Source organism: Rhincodon typus, chromosome 19 (genome assembly GCF_021869965.1).
Source record: "Rhincodon typus isolate 14 chromosome 19, sRhiTyp1.1, whole genome shotgun sequence".
Taxonomy (NCBI): Eukaryota; Metazoa; Chordata; class Chondrichthyes; order Orectolobiformes; family Rhincodontidae; genus Rhincodon; species Rhincodon typus.
The window spans coordinates 19,538,417-19,556,645 of record NC_063350.1 but is presented as its reverse complement, the minus strand read 5'-3'; the positions used below and the strand labels follow the sequence as shown (position 1 = coordinate 19,556,645).

Sequence of the window (18,229 nt, the reverse complement as noted above, 5' to 3'; positions counted from 1 at the left end):
AAATGCATCTGGTTCGCTAATGTCCTTTAAGGAAGGACATCTGCCATCCTTATCTGGTCTGGCTTACGTGTGACTTCAGACCCAGAAAAAATGTGGTTGACTTGTAATTGCCCTCTGAGCAATTAGGGATAGGAAGTAATTGCTAACTCAGCTGATGATGTAAGCATATATTTAGAAGTCCAATCATGTATTTACAGTGATGTGTCACCCACGTCACCTATGTGGTCTCAGAAGCTTTTCTTCTTTCTTTATCTCGGACTACATCTCGGTGGAATCCTGGGTTCTGCAGCTGGGGTGGAAGGGGTTTGCCCTAGAGTGGAGCCCATTTGTCTTGAAGATTTATTTGGGTGACTTTGGTGCTGTTTGTGGATGGAGGAGTCAGTCGTGCTAAATATGTCCTCCTTGGCTTCAACTCCCACAGGGTGGAGGGTAGTGGTGGAAGGCCTGGCCACCTCTGGACTGTCCTGAAAACAGACTTCTAGGGAGGCCTGTATGTGATTCCTCCTCCAGCTGGGTGTCTCCTGGCACCGTCCTGTCTCCTTGTGAGAAAGTAGCACCAGGACTGAAGCCAAAGTACTTTGTTCCCCCATCAACTTGCCCTTGGTGCTGAGCACAAATGGCTAGATCAATGGAGCACTGGAGCGTGCGCATGTCCAGCAGACACTGAGTGTGCTGGACTTCACTCTCCATGGCAGCTGTCAACCTATCCATGGATGTAGCCTTGAATATCTGAGGCAAGGTCCCAATGGCATTGCCACAGTCCTATAGCTTTGTGTTTGATTGCCCAGTGCCCCGATAAGCCAACTGCTGCCCCATGTCTGCTTGTGTTTGTTAGTCAACACCATGGGGTTATCTCCTGCCTGGAGTTGAGTAGATACCTGGTCTCCAGCAGTCCTTTTGAGTGTTAGCGACCTGTGGTGGATCTCTCTTGACTAGTTTTAGAGATGCAGTGATGTGTTTACCAGCAGATGCTCTTGACTCTAACTTAGCTAACACAACCATCAAGGTGTCAGGTTCTGGGCTGGTTGGGGTGCAGGCAGCAGCCTTACTGGTGCATCCTCTGAGGCATCCATACTTTCTGCCTCAGAGCTAGAGGAGGGGCTGCCCTTTTGATTGTGGACACTATGGACAATGCTGCTCCTATCTGCATGAGACAAATGAGAGGATACATCGTAAACAAAAAGAAGTCGTTCAGGCATGTTAAGAATACATTGACAGTATGTGCAATGGGACAGTAATTGGCAATCCTTTGGTTGCCAAGGCATGGATTTTCTGTGTCTTCACAGGACCAATGCCGGTCCTAACTGGCAAGGGTCAAGATCCTCTCCTATAGATTGAGGGTCTAAATGTCAGGCATCCCACCAGCCATCCTGGCTCTTTCTGCTCCACTAAGGCCTGTTTTCTCCTGGGAGTGAGTGGGACGAAATTGGCTGATAGAGCTGTACATGCTGGTACAGGTGAGGGAAAGGTGATTGGGTGTCCTGATTGACTGAGTAGGCAGTGCAGAAGCCATGCAGTATTGTTTATGTGGTGGGTTTGGGTGGGAAAGTGGGAGTGAGGGAAAATGCTGGATGCAATAATGAGAGTAATAGAGCATGACCCTTGGCATCACATTCAGATAAGCTAAGTGTGAGATAGCAGAGAGAAGATGGCAGCACTCACCCTGATAGAGCACAGAAGGTCATTGATTTTTTATAGCATTGCTGAGTGTTTCACTGGCCAGCTGGTACTGCATTGAACCGGTTTCAGGATGACACTGTCTAGAGCAGTGGCCTCTCTTGTCAGTCTTCTGCACCACCCCATCTACGAGGACATCCAGATCCTGGTCCTCAAAGTGAGGCACTAATTTCCCTTTGTTTGTCATTTCCAGAGCAAGAAACTCAAATTGTGTAGTGTAGCCCCAGATTGCCAGCATTTGATTGGGTGCAACAGAGTTTTAAATATAATACTGTTGCCAGCGTTCCCAGCAGTGGTGAGTACTTCCACTTATGATGAGTTGGAGAATCAGGCTAGCATCAGATGACCAGAGAGTTAAGGAGGCATGGTACCTCGCTGATGAGGTGAGTTTGGGAAGATAGCAAAGATTGGCTTTGTGGAAAGAAACCTTCCATGAAACTCAATGAAAGTACACAGCCAGTTTCTGGTAAGATTGAGCCCTATATTTTAGAAGCAATGAGGTGGAAACTTTGAGACACAGTGGCAACAGGAGTCTTTTAGTTAATGTAAACCTGCCCAACTATAGTTTTTTGATTGGTCCTGTTACAATTTATTACAGACCTGAGACTGCAATGCAGTCAGGAAAAATCCAGAATTCAGCAAACAGAAAACAGAGCAAAAGAAAAACCTAAAGTCTTTAAAGAAAGTATTCTAATTCAAGAAAAAAAACCAACGTCTACCCAATCACCTCTTGAACTGAAGATGGACCGTCGCTTTGTATGTAGCCATCACTTAAAAAGGAAAATCAAAGGAACAGTGATATTCAACTGAACCCACTCTTCTGATCCGAGCTTCTATCGACTGAATTGTCTTCTGATCTTTATTTTTCCATCCATAAGATCTGTGTTGAATGGTTTTTGTAAATCATATTCATGAATATATGTGTGTTTGGGATTTGTAAAGGAGCAGTAACTGAAGTCACATAGTAGTACATTAGTAATGCATTTTTTGCCACTTACATTAACCATGTTTTCATAGATCCTGACTTGCTGAGTATTTACAATGCTTTCATCACCATTTAAAACTAAAGAGGGATTTTACACAAAAAGGAAATTATGAAAATATTCGCAAGGTCAGAAATGAAAGATTCTACCCAATATCAGTAAAATGATAAAAGTTAATATTATCAGGATTAGTACTAGAAGTATAAAGGAAGTACAGTGAAAAGTGGCATCAGCTGTTTCTTAGGTGGTTACTCTTGCCAGCAGGTTTTGGTTTTGAAACTCAAGAGGCCTACAATCTAGCCCACTAGTGCAGTGCAGTACTGAGGGAAGTAGCATCTTTTTGATAAGTCCTTTAGGCACAAAACAGTTGGGGCAAAAAAAAACACATCAAAAGATCCAAAGAAAGAGGGGCAATATTATGAAGTTTAGCTAGCTCTAACTTTGTTGCAGAACTAATACTAACACAGTCACACTAAGACAAATTGTTATCTTCTGCTGATTCTTAGTAGCACAAAAGTATCAACTTTATTTATGTGCTTATTCTTGATTTGAAAACTTGAGCAAAAATATATTTCCACAAAATGCCCCATTTTACTAAATTAATATTTGTCATACATTGATTCTGGTTTAATGTGCAGATAACCTAAAACTAAAGAGAATGCAAAGGAAAAATCTACGTTTGTTTTTTAGAATCACCATCAAAGTATGCATTTATTTTTGTTCCCCAGATTACAGATTGGTTGGATTCCCTATAAATCTTTGAATAATTGTCTCCAAATCTGATCATTTGGAGTAGAATGAAAAGTGTTGCATTTTGGAATTCCCATTGAGTTATGCCTTAATTCATAAACAGCTGTGTAATAAGTAATGTCAATTGGTAGTAAAAGCCCTGAATGGAAGTTGTAGGAGGTATTCTGTGAGTATTAAATAACATTGAAAGTTATTTGTGATATTTTATGGTGCTTTACTTGTTTTCTAAGTTCTTAAGAGATTGATGTTTACTGGAGCAGTGCCCAAATGGAGTTAAACCTATGTGTGATAATCCTACATTGTGGGCAAGAGTTCATTAAGGATTCATTGAGAAGCATTCCCTAAAACAGGTTCTTCAAATGTAACTTACTTGTTCAAAACTCTGTTTACTGGTTGCCTTAAAAACTGCAATTGTGAACCTTTCCAGTTGAGACAATTGTTCTAAATAATAGAATACCTCCATGAATAAATTCAAATCTTCAAAACTAGAAAAATCAGTTCATAGTGGAAAAAAGCACAGTTTCCTGTCTTAAACTGGTACCTTCCATCTAATCCAAGCTCATGCGCCATTACTGTCCTTGGCCACTACTATTGTCTTAGAGGAATACTGGTCTCATAACTATTAACATGAAAAACATAGCTGTCTTGATAGTAAAAAGTTTTACATTCAATAATTATAGCATTATTTAGGAAAATACTCAAATCACTGATATGGATTGGGTTACATTAATCATGTTCTTCGTCACTTTTATCAACATTGGAATATATACAAACTGAAATTTCCCTACTTTCATCTTTAACTACGTATAAATGTTACATCACTGGATAATGAGATTATAAATACAAACTTTCAGACCTCAATGAAATGCTTAGCTTATGAACTACTTTGGTCCAGGTATTATTCATTTTTATCTGTTGGCAATTTTTCCCCATGACTACCTCTTCCAAAGTCATTGATTCTTTTCTGGACATATTTCCATAAGCATTTCATGCACTTCCTTACCCAAATCATCATGTTTCATCTGTAAACATGGATAATACTGGCAAACTGTTTGACAACTGAAAGCAGTACTGCCAAAGCTAAGGTTGTCTTGACTTAACTGTACACAATGATACATCTAACATTAGTCAGAGGCCATTGATCAGGAGAGTGAATCCTAAACTTTGTTCTCCTCTTGAATTCAATACCAGCACTCATCCTGAGATCATGGGTGAGATGAACAAATATGGGACTTTCGTGGTCTGCAGAACAGAGTTGTTCATTGGATAAACTCAAGGAGACCAAGTATTAATCATTAAAACATCTGCAACCAGAATGTACAATTCTGTTCTTGCATTTATTGAACCTTGAGTGAAAAGGAACGCAAATGTCATGATGAATGAGAAATAATTTAAAGCAACTATATAATCAATAGCTCTCCATTTTTACCTTTTGATACTATGAAAAAAAATTATCTCTATTATTTTCTTTCCATGGATTTTTAACATTTTAGCTGTGTAGTTTATTGAACAGATTCATTCATACACCACAGCCCATTCATGCTTATATTGATCTAGATGTCTGAGACCAGCTAATAAACAAGATAAAATCCTGAATTTTTAAAGTCCAAAATAATTGTATCTTACCAAGGGTGAGTTTGTAAAAGCTATTATAGTTGCTACAGGTCTGATTGAAAGTGGTTAATTTGTTGTCTGTTATAAATACATACGTAAGTGTTGCTCCTGGAGCTTTCCACCACACTTAAGTAAACTATTTTCATCCTGTTCCAACACATTTCACATTACAATATCGAACAATAGCTAGAAGCATCAAATATCAAATGGATAATTATAGGATATGTACTTTGGAGCCTTTTTAAACAAAACATTAAGTACCTTACTAATGCCATATTTGTGTCAGCTCACCCATTGTAGAAACCCGTGCCCATTCATTTACATAACTTTAGAATGGACTATTCCAATGCATTTCTGGGTGCTGGCCAACAACCTACTTTGTAAACTCGACATCATCCAAAACTGTTGTGTTCTAACAGGCACTGAGTCCTGTTCACTCATCAATCCTATGCTCCCTGACTTACTTTGGTTCCCGATTTAACATAGCCTCAATTTTAAAATGATCTTCCTAGTTTTTAAATCCATCAATGGCATTGCTGCTCCCAATACCCAAAACTCCAGCAACTCTAGAATACCACAAGATATCTGTGCTCATCCAATTCTAGCCTCTCGGACATCCCTGGGGTTTAACTGATTCAATATTGATGTCCTTGCTTACAGTTACTGAGGCATTAAGTTCCGCAATTCTCTTTTGAAATTTCTTCTCCTCATTCTCCTCTTTTTCCCTTTGGTTTTAAGGAGCAGATGAAGTTCAATCTGTTAATCAAGCATTTTACATGGACCAGTGTGAAAAATGGAGCATCTTGGGATATTGTACAATGTTGTGTTACTGTTGAATAGTCACATGAACATAGGAGCCTGCTCCACAATTTAAAAAGATCATGGTTGATCTTCTACTTAACACATTGTTCTGCTCTGTTCCAATATCCCTTCATATCATTAATAACCTGTTGACCTCTGAATATACCATTGACGATTGAATACACCCCAATGACTGAGCTTCCACAGATATTTGGGTTAGAAAATTTGACAGTTTCATCACCCTCAGTGAAAAATTCCTCCATGTCTCAGTCCTAAATAGCCTCAGGATAAGAGGTATGCCATTTCCTGGTTCTGGACTCTCCAAGCCAGGGAAGACATCATTTCTCTAACTGCTGTATTGAGCCTTGAATGAGCATTGTCCACTTCAATTATCTATTTTTTCTGAACTCTAGAGGATTTAGGTCCAGTCTCCTCAATTTGTCCTCATAGGATTATTCTAGGAATCAACCTGATGAACATTCATTATATGTCCTCCATAGCAAGCATCACTTTAAGATCAGCAAAATGCTGCACAATACTCCAAGTGGGTTCTCACTGCACTGCTATACAATTACAGCAACACTGCTTTACCCAATCTGCAAATTTTCTTACATCAAAGGATAATATAATGTTTGCCTTCCCAATTGCTTTTTGCAACTGCATGTTAGCTTTCAGTGACTAATGAAGGACACCCAGATCCCTTTGCATATCAAAACTTTCCAATCTGCCAACACTTAAGAAATCCACATTACAGGAGGGATGTGATAGCACTGGAGACGGTCAAGAGGAGATTTACCAGGATGTTGCCTAGGCTGGAGAGTTCCAGTTATGAAGGAAACTGGACAGACTGGGGTTGGCTTTCTTGGAGCAGAGGAGACTGAGGGGGAACATGATTGAGAAGTATAAAACTATTAGGGGTGCATAAATAGGGTAGACAAGAAGAAACTTTACCCCTTAATGGAAGGACCAATGACTGGCGACCGAAGGTTTAGGGAAAATATGAGGAAAATCTTTTTCGCAAAAAAGGTGGTGAGAATCTGGAACTCACTGCCTGTAAGAGTGTTAGAGGCAGAAACCCTCATAACATTGACAAAGTATTCAGACATGCACTTGCAATGCCAAGGAATACAAGACTATGGGGCCAAGTGCTGTAAAATGAGATTAGAATAGTTAGGTGGTTGTTTTTGACTGGCGCAGATAAGATGGGTTGAACGGCCTTTTTTCTGTGCTGTAGATCTCTATGACTATGGTTAACTTCACATGATTCCACATTATATTCCATCTGCATGATTTTGCACACCCACCTAGTCTGTCTAAATCCCCTTGAAACCTCGTTGCTGCCTCTCCACAACTTACATTCCCATCCGACCCCACCACCAAAGACATCTTTCCCTCCCCACCCTTATCTGCTTTCCGGAGGGACCACTCTCTCTGTGACTCCCTTGTCCGCTCCACACTCCCCTCCAGCTCCACCACACCCGGCACTTCTCCCTGCAACCGCAGGAAGTGCTACACCTGCCCCCATACCTCCTCCCTCACCCCCATCCCAGGTCCCAAGAAGACTTTCCACATCAAGCAGATGTTCACCTGCACATCTGCCAATGTGGTATACTGCATCCGCTGTACCCGCTGTGGCTTTCTCTACGTCGGGGAAACCAAGCGGAGGCTCGGGGACTGCTTTGCAGAACACCTACACTCGGTTCGCAATAAACAACTGCACCTCCCAGTCGCGAACCATTTCAACTCCCCCTCCCATTCCTCAGACGACATGCCCATCCTGGGCCTCCTGCAGTGCCACAACGATGCCACCTGAAGGTTGCAGGAACAGCAACTCATATTCCGCTTGGGAACCCTGCAGCCCAATGGTATCAATGTGGATTTCACAAGTTTCAAAATCTCCCCTCCCCCTACCGCATCCCAAAACCAGTCCAGCTCGTCCCTGCCTCCCTAACCTGTTCTTCCTCCCACCTATCCCCTCCTCCCACCTCAAGCCGCACGTCCATCTCCTACCAACCAACCTCATCCCGCCCCCTTGACCTGTCCGTCCTCCCTGAACTGACCTGTCCCCTCCCTAACTCCCCACCGACACTCACCTTTACTGGCTCCATCCCCGCCTCTTCGACCTGTTTGTTTCCTCTCCACCTATCCTCTCCTCTATCCATCTTCTATCCGCCTCCCACTCTCTCCCTATTTATTTCAGAACCCCCTTCCCCTCCCCCTTTTCTGATGAAGGGTCTCGGCCCGAAACGTCAGCCTCTCTGCTCCTATGATGCTGCTTGGCCTGCTGTGTTCATCCAGCCCTGCACCTTGTTGTCTCGGATTCTCCAGCATCTGCAGTTCCTACTATCTCACATTCCCATCTATTCTGTCTGCTACAATGCCATACAATGAAAACCTACCTTCATTAGGAAGAATTTTACATGAATTTCATGAGAAGTTTGAACAGATTTTAACTTATCATGTGGGAAGTTCTAAGGTGGAGTTTATGTTTTACCATTTAATTTACCATTTTTTTTAGTGCAGCATGTTACAAACAGTCTTACTGAGTCCATTAAATCACAACTATCAACCTTTCGGTTATTAAATGTAAACAGTGAAACTATGCATGCACGCCCACATTACCTGGATTTAATGAGGCATGCATTTAGGTTAATTACAAAAAGAATACCCATGTCATAATTGGTTTGAAGATCTGAATGTCATTTCAAACAAATCTTTGTATTGCTTACCTGCATAATCCTACCATATATTAATATATAAAATTTGCCTTGTGTTAGTTTATTTCATTTGTAAGTAAGTAATGTAAATTATTACCTGCTATGGAAGAACCTAATATCACTTCAGCTGCTTTTACATTGTGTCTATGCAGTCAGCTGCCAACATGCAGGTTTTGTACAGCAAGCTGGTAATCGCCAAAGTTTTCACTCGTTCTGCATGATTGCTGCCAATCTTTCTATAAGCACACTGATCTACCAGCAGCAGCACAATATTCCTTATATTCAAGTCACATTCAGTGCATGTCATGACAAATACTTCACACATTTAAAAATGGCCTAAACGTTCATGCCTGTCTGTGCATGCATAAAATACCACTGCAGCTAATTTACAGGAAAACTGGTTGGACTGTTTCGGCATATATGTGGGTGAAGAGTATACCTGCTGCCCGCAATATAAAAATAACTATAATTTGCCAAAAAACATATTTGATCAGTGGGTAACACAACCTCAATGTACTTAGATCTCTATTTACCCTCTGCATCTCTTAATTGCATTTCATTGTCAGCACCAAAATCCTTTCTTTCTCTCCAGTTCCCCCTTCCATATCACCTCAGGCCACACTTCAAGTCGAGGAAAGAAAACAAACAATCAATCAATTTGAAGATAGTCTGGGAGGTGAGCAAGAATAAATTGGGCATGAGTCTCCCTTTGAATTTTTCCATAGCTGTCAAGTATCATAAGGCCTCAGTGATGCCTCACACATGAGCAGAGTTGAAATCTGGAATGCAGTGGAAAGGAGAGAAAATTGAACCAATGTCATTTATGCCATTGCATGTACATATGTTCTGCAAAGGATTATGCCATCACATATTACAATACATGAATTATTTAACTAAAACGTTTGGTCCAATTCATCTTGAAGAAATAGTTTTCAAGCATGTATAGAAAATGTTAACTATACTGTAACATAGGCAGCACATTTACAGGATTATAACTTTTATCAGCGTGCTCAGTATGTGAACTAAATTTCTACCAAATTTGCTTGCTTGAGGGCTAATTTCAGTTTATTCATTGTCAAGGCTAAATTGTTAAATAGCATAAGACAATAGACTCAATACACTGGCAAACTGTTTCAACACATGTGTACTAAGTGGAGAGTGAACCAAATCACATCATAGTCACACTAACAACTACAAGTACAGTACTGTAGATGAACATATAGTTCTTAAGAAGGGTCAAGTGACACGAAACATTAATGTTAATTCTGCTTTCTCTCCACAGATACTGCCAGATCTGCTGAGTTTCTCCAGCAATTTCTGTTTGTTTTAATGAGCACGTATATCTGTTTGGGATCACTTTCTAACTTTGTAAAAAGGGCGATGTTGTATTAAGTATCACTGCCAGTATATTTCTATACCTTTAAGAGACATGTTTATAATATTATAAATGTATCATAGCATGTGACCTGAGATATTAAAGGTCTCCTTCTCCATCTTAAAGCATGATACCCACTAGAAACATGCTGCTCCATGCTCCTCTGTTTTAATCTATTGTTTGTGTATAACGGTTAGCCGTAATAAACATCTGTCAGATTCTTTAATACCATGATATCTGAACCCTTTTTTATGTTCTCATAGAATCTCATAGAATCCCTACATTGTGGAAACAGGCCCTTCGGCCCAACAAGTCCACACCGACCCTTGGGACATCCCACCCAGACCCATCCCCCTATAACCCACATAAGCTACACATCCCTGAACACTACAGGCAATTTAGCATGGCCAATCCACCTAGCTTGCACAACTTTGGACTGTGGGAGGGAAACCGGAGCACCCGGAGGAAACCCACGCAGACACAGGGAGAATGTGCAAACTCCACACAGACAGTCGCCTGTTATGTTATGTTTTATGTTATGGAAGATAACATAAGAATTGCTACATCAGGTAAAACCATCATGTGCAACAGAGTCACATCAATACATAACCCCCTTAAAGTATTTTGGGAAGGACTTATACAATTAATGGTAAGGTCTTGGGTAATGTTGTAGAATGGAGAGACCTAGGGGTTCAGGTACATAATTCTTTGAAATTTGTGTCACAGGTTGACAGGGTGGTTAAAAAGACATTTAGCACCCTTGCCTTCAATGCTCAGACCTTTGAGTATAGGAGTGGGACATCATGTTGAAGTTGTACAGAATGCGTTGGTGAGGCCTCTTCTGGAATACTGTGTGCAGTTTTGGTTGTCCTGTGATAGGAGAAATATTATTAAATTGGAGAGGGTTCAGAAAAAATTTACCAGGATGTTGTTGGGAATGGAAGGTTTGAGTTATAAAAATAGGCTGGGTTTTTTTTCACTAGAGCAGAAGAGGTTGAGAAGTGACCTTATAGAGGTTTATAAAATCATGAGGGGCACAGATGATAGGAATAGGAATAGTAAGAGTCTTTGTCCTAGGCTGGGGGAGTTCAAAACTGGGGGCATATTTTTAAGGTGAGAGGAAAACATTTTAAAAAGGACATAAGGGGCAAGTTATTTTACACAGAGAGTGGTTTGTGCATGGAATGAACTGCCAGAGGTAGTGATAGATGCAGATATAGTTACAACATTTAAAAGACATTTGGATAAAGACATGAATAGGAAAGGTTTGGAAAGACAAAGGCCAAATGCAGGCAAATGGGACTAGTTTAGTTTGGCAACATGGTCAGCACAGACTAGTTGGGCCGACGGGTCTGTTTCTATCTCTGACTTTATCATTTGACACCTCTGCAGAAGGAGATATTAGAACAGGTGACCAAAAACCTTGACCAAAGATGTAAGGTTTAAAGAGCATCTTCAGGTATCGCCTCTTGCTAACATTTTTGTTGGTTACCATGACAAACATGTCTTTGGTTGTTTGACCACTAGCCTCTCACTTCCATTCTTCTGATACGTAAATGACATGTTTGTGATCCTTGAATCTGTAGCTGCAAAGAATTTCTTTACACTGCTTAATAAACTCAAGTGCTCAAAATTGCCATTAAAATTGAGCAATCAAATGGTCTTTCTTTCCACATATTACTCAAGAAATCTGCCTGTATTCCCTACTATCATGTACCAAAATCCAAATTCATTGGTTAACATATGCACTATTATTCTTACTGTTCCACACACTACAAGATCAATCTTATTTGGCATCCTTGTGAGTAGAGTCCTAACCATCTTTCCACTGTGTAAGCTTGGTGCCAAGACAGAGTCTATGAAAACTGTCCTGCATGATAATGGCTACCCTGATCAAACCGTCATTTGCAGTATATCACAAAACTCATGAAAGGGCCTATGCCCACCCCTTTAAGCTCTGAATGGTCCCCAATCTATTCAGATTTCCTGGAAGGTAAAGTGTCACATAAACTCAAATGGTTTTCTCCACTCACAGAATGCTGAGGTCAAGCCTAAAATGGCATTTTGCCTACCACACAAATGAATTATGTGATATATGAGTTTCAGTGGCAGTGTGATGCCAGGTATGTCTGGTAAACCCAAATAAACCACAAGTCCCATTGACCATTTAAAGCAGGCAGAATGCTGATCATGTCCAACCAGCCCATGCTTACAAGTTTCAGAACAGTAAGTCCACCATATACAAGATTCTGCTGTTTGGAATAATTTATTAAATAGTCTGGAATAAAATTCTTTTCTAATAATTACATTGGAAATCAATTTAAGATCACTAGTCAGGCTCACAATGAGATGCATTTCTGCATGTCAGTAGCTACATATATTAATACACAGGACCCTTTTTTATGTAGTCTAAGAGGAGGTTGACATACATTACATCTTTTTCATGGAAGAAAAGGGTTATGGGAACTACCAATCTCTGCTGCGCTCCCATGACAATACCTTATATAATTGGAGTCTACCTTCCTGCAACGAGAGCTAAGATTGACCGCTAACTGTTCTTGCTGCACCTCCATGTGAATGATGGCTCAACCAACTAGCACCCTCTTCTTACATTGTATAAACTGGTGTCCCTTTTTCAAGTCTGTTTCTCATGTCCTGATCCTGGTGAGTGCAAGACAAAAAGCTTCAACTTTTTGCAACAAGCAATATTCAAATTATGTATTAACAAGCAATTATTCCTATAGCACTGTGAATGTAGCAAAACCAGCTAGACTGCAGCAATTCACGGAAGTGGTTCACTATAATTTGGTAATTAGGGCGACAAACGCTAGCCTTGTCAGAGATGCTCATATTCGTGAAAGAATAAATGAATAAACAGGAATCAATCAATAAATAGATTCCCAATAGCTCAGTTTTAAAGTAAACCATTTTGCATGAACATGAAAATAGACCAGGTTGAACTGCAATCTATGCTGTAAATGCGAACGTTGACAGTAGGGGAAGTATGGTACAGATCAAAAACAGAAGTTGCTGGAAAATCTCAGCAGGCTGGCAGTCCCTTCTGTGAAGAAAAAGTCAGAGTTAACATTTCAGGTCTGGTGACCCTTCCTCAGAAGGATCAGACCTGAAACGTTAACTCTGACTTTTTCTTCACAGATACTGCCAGCCTGCTGAGGTTTGCCAGCAACTTCTGCTTTTGTTCCTGATTTACAGCATCCGCAGTTCTTTCATTTTTAATATGATATCTCATTAGAGAGAGATGACTGGTGGTGTTTTAACCCAAGAGTCACCATGCCTCAGGCAAGGGGAGAGGTTGAGAAGGACAGTCCTTCATGGTAACCTGTCAGTGTGGAACTGAACCCACACCTTTGGCATCACAAACCAGCTATCCAGCCAAATAAGCTAACCAAATCCCCAGTAATGGAATTAAAAACAAAGGAAAGAGAAAATGACCCATTAGACCTGCTTGCTATAAAGTGCCTTTTCCAATGTGTGGATATTAGAATTGGGCTTGACTGAATTGCTTCTTTTGGTCAGATATCTTCCTGACATTCACTTGTGAATAGACATTTAGATAAAGCTTGCTTCAGCATGGCTGCCATCTTTGAAGCTGAACCTTAACATCAGCAATGCCTTCAGAGAAGAACATTTGAGTTATGATAAAACAAAAAGTCATTGATTTACAAGATTAACATTCTTTCTTTCTCCACATATGTTGTCTGACTTGTTGAGTATCTATAGCATTTTCTGGTTTTGCTTCAGTAAAAAAATTTGCTTTGGGACTTGCAATAAATGGTGCAATGTCTTTTGTCTAGTTATATGTGGTATCTTTTAAATCTTAAGGCGCTGCAGCTTTTGTTGCTATAAAACAATGCTATTTATACCCAAGTGCAGGTTGTTTTTGTTATTCTGACTTTGACCGATATTTGAAACCAACTCCCACCAACTCCATTTTGTTCAGCTAATATTTTCATGTTAACCCTTGCTCAGAATTGCCATGTGGGAATAAAGTTAATGTGTTTTTCATTAGATCCAAGAAGGTTTTTTTCATTTCTTAGCCATTTTGAAATCTTGTTTACCGGCTTAGAAACCGCCCCAGTGAAATCTACCCAAAAGTTCACAGTTCATTTAACAAGCTAACCACTCTTTGCAATGAAATGTTTATGCTCCTTGGAAGCTCAGGAATGCAAGCAATAGTCTCTGGCTTTAGACTGATTACCAGACCAATGCCTGGAGATAACATTGCTGTAATCATTGTCAAATGTGCAGTTTTTTTTATCCAGAAGAATGTAGTAATCACTAACTACACAGAGCGGACTCATGGGATTACACAACAAATTTTTTCAACATTTAAATAGTAGAAGCTGACAACATGCTAAAAATAAATAATAACCTTTAGCTTTCTTTCATAAATCTGCAACCTTAAATGGGGAAAGTCAACTAACTATTCCATACAATGAAAGAAAAGTCCCGTGATAACAGTATCAAGCATAGTCAGAAGTACGTTGCTGCAAGAAATCTTCCTGTTGTCTTTTGATGCCACTATAAAAGGAACAGAGAAAATCTTCTCCAATGTGACATGTTTATATAGAGTAAAACCAATAGTTAATGAATGAATGAGTTTACAGTTTACACAGATTAACAGTTGTGAAGACCATCAAATTTCTCAACTATCCATGAGTTTTAAATTTTGTAAAACTGCTTACTGTTTCCGCCCAAGCATTTCTCAAGTTCAAATCAATGCTCTAATTTTGTAGTAAAAACATTTTGCTAATCCTATTTTTTAAAAAATCTGTTTCTATTTATGTACTTATTGGTGTCCCCTTTCACAAGTCTTTGAGTTGTCCTGTAAAGTTAACTTTAGTATTGCTTCCTCTAAAGATGCATATTTGGCAAACTGACACAAGACTGCAGTTTCTAAAGTTAAAAATTCTCCCAACTCAGTATAACAGCGAGAAAGTGCTAAATATTGATAACTTACAATTATATCCATAGATACTATATCCATAAATACTTCTTACCTGTATTCAAAAAAAGATGAGAAATACAAAATTTTCTTCAAGTATAAAGTGCCAGAGCAATGCCAGTTTTTGCTCTGCCTAAACTGATGTACAAGTCATGTGTTCACACCATCCAATGTCTAGTGACAGCTGTTTAAGTTCCCTCCCCTCCCATTCCAGGCATTTGTCCATACAAGGAAATAAAATGCTGACTGGATTCCTGCCAAATAGCTTGTTGTACAATGGATTTTGGCATATTAGCACAAGGAAATCTACACAAACAGATAACATGCCTTATATAGTTGAAACTGTTCAGTGAAGCCAAGCCAAGCCAGTCTTTGTAATGTAGAAATGTACCACAGAGACAGTTATGCTTCACAGACTAATATAACACCAAAATGTCCTGTTTGCTTTAAAAGGATATGGTATGATTATTAAAGCAAACTACTATACATGCTGGAAATATAAAATAAATCAAAAAAAACTGGAAATCAGATGCATCCAAGATGCATTTTTGAGTCACTTCTACTCTGATGTTGCTACCTTTCAACCACTTTCTCCAATGTCTTATTTTATCCTCAATTCTCTTCTACCATGATTGATAAGACTGTTGACTGTGTTCGTCTCATTTCCCAATGTTCTGCTCTCTCTTCTCCATGCTCTTGAATGCAATCCCCTCGTCCTTTCCTTCCACTCCACTAGCCTTCACCATTCAATGGGTCACCCCCCACTATTTCTGCATCTCCAGCATGATCTCACTTCTAAACCCGTCTTCCCTTCCCCCTTCAGGATTCTGAACTCTCTGAGCAGAGAAGTTTCTCCTCATCTCACTCCTAGCTCTCATTGCTGACAATCTTGAAATTGTGACCCCTAGTTACTGACATACTAACTAGTGGAAATAGAATGTCCTTCTTTATCCTGTCAACATTGTGCATAATTTTGAACATGTCAATAAAATTACTTCCTAATCTTTTCTGCTTCAGGGAGGATAACCCAAGTTCTCTAATCTTTTCTCGTATCTAAAGTCCCTCATTTCTAGTATTGTTTTTGTAAATCTCCTTTGAACTCTCTCCAGGCCTAAACATCCTTCCTTCAATAAGGTGCCCAGAACTGAACACAATGCTCCAAATGTTGTCTGACCAATGATTTGTAGAGGCATAGCATTACTTCCTTGGGCTTTTATAATTCATGACTGTGATGATAAACACAGGATTCTATAAGCTGCCTTAACAACTGTTTAAACTTGCCTGACCACCTCCAAAGAATCATGCAGGTGAACCCCGAGAGCCCTCTGCTCCGGTACTCCCCTCAATATTGTACCATTGAGCTTGTATCATCTCCCTGTGTTTCCTCAATCAAAATGCATTACCTCATATTTCTCTGCATTGAAATTCATCTGTCAAATGTCTGCCCATGTGACCAATTTGTCAATGTCCCTCTGAAGTCAATCAGCATCATCCTCACAATTCACTATTCTCCCTAACCTAGTCTATAGATACTGTGGCTACAAGTGCAGGTCAGAGGCTTAAACCTTGAAGCAAGTAACTCACCTCCTGAGTCCCCAGAGCCTGCCCACTATCTACAAGGCCCAAGGCAGGAGTGTGTTGGAATAGCCTAGATGAATGCAGCTCCAACAACACTCAAGAATTTGACACTAATCCAGTACAGAGCAGCCCCCTTGAATGGTATCAAATTAACAAAAAATGACTCTTTCCTCTGATGCTCTGTAGCTACAGTGTGTACCACCAATATGATGCACTGCAGAAATTCACCAAAGCTCCTTAGACAGCGCTTTCCAAATCTCTGACAGTACCATTGAGAATAACTAAAGGCAGCAGATGCATGGGAACATCACCAGCTGCAATTTCTTCTCCAAGCCACCCAGCATCCTGACTTGGAAATATATTGCCATTCCTTCACTGTCACTGGGTCAAAATCTTGGAACTGCAAACATTGTGTTTTTGCCTACACCAGATAGGCTGTAGTGGTTCAAGACAACAGCATGCTAGTATCTTCCTAAGGACAACTAGGAATAGGTAATAATGGTGGACCAGTCAGTGACCACATGCCATAAATAAATTTTAAAAAGCCTACTTTTGCATCACATATCTTTTCTATATAAGCAAAGGCCAATTTTGATTGCATGGATTACATCTTATTGGCTGTTTTTACATTGGGGTTAGTAGGATGTCTACACACTGGCTTCCTAGTTTTGCACTTGTTATTAATGTAAAGAGGAATTTAAATAAATTCTGCTTGTTTTTAATATAATATTAAATCTGATATCAGAAAAGATTTTTAAAAGTATAATGTACTAGTTTGTTTCAAAACGCTCTAAATGTTAAAAAAAATTTCCCTGAAGCTATGCTAAGTCAATAGTTCGAACTGATGCATACATAAATAAAGTGACACTGTTGGAATCTGATTCCATTTAAGGTGTGGAAATAATCTGAAAACATGACAAGAAACTATTTAGATTTGGACCATTCTTGACATCAAGTGATTACAATTTTGAGGTTCCTATCTTTGACTAAAGGAGTTTTATATTACAATTCCTCTCTCAATCTCAAGCAATCTTGTGAAATTCAGTTTTGATGTTCCTATATCCGGTCCTTGATACTGCATTGTCCGATTTGGTTAAGGTTATTCATTCTTACATGAGCAGATACCCGATCTGATGAGAGCCTGGAAACTGATCCGTGCACAGAATGGTAAAGTACACCTCAGAGCATCGAACTCCGACCGACTTAATGAATGGATCAATTCAGGACACAGAGTCTGCTGCTGTGTGCTGGAAGTTCAAAAACAAAACCCGAGCAAAAACTCCGAGAACAATCGGTTACAATTTCGCCTTCACTGATCAGCGTGCAGAACCGAATTCACTTCGAGCTTTATATTACAATCCACAATCTTTCAGCTAGCCGTAGATAACACTATGATTGACTCTAGTTGTTGAGTCAGTGAAAGGGAACGTTGTTACCACCCTTCCGGCGGGAATGGAGCAGAAACAATTAGCCGCCATCTCCACCAACTTTGTTATCTGTGTCAGGAAACTTTGAATTTAACAAGACAGTGTACGTTATAATATTCGCAATTAGGACTGATTTAGCAAGTTTTTGATAAAAGCGCTGTTAGAATAAATAATTAGTAATATGTTATACAAACTGCGGTCCAGTTTATAAATGTTCAACAAGCGGATTTTGTACAATATGTACAATAAGGACTTAATTGACCGGACATTTTAGCAAATAAGAATGCGTTTCCAAACTTACCAACCTCAAACCAATCTCACTTCATTTTAAAACATCTAAT

General features: G+C 39.7%; 1 protein-coding gene across 2 annotated transcripts in view; it reads right to left on the bottom strand.

Annotated features, from left to right (window-relative positions):
* LOC109933200 (myosin regulatory light polypeptide 9) overlaps positions 1 to 17,837 on the bottom strand; it is a 35,403-nt gene extending 17,566 nt beyond the window's left edge. Inside the window, exon 1 of one of the 2 annotated variants that reach the window (XM_020532262.2) lies at positions 17,575 to 17,837. The gene's annotated coding sequence lies outside the window, so the exon portion shown is untranslated. Of the gene's footprint in view, positions 1 to 14,938; positions 15,054 to 17,574 lie in introns of those variants that run through there. The other variant, XM_020532195.2, reaches the window with a different exon arrangement.
* Between the last annotated feature and the right edge of the window lie 392 nt (positions 17,838 to 18,229).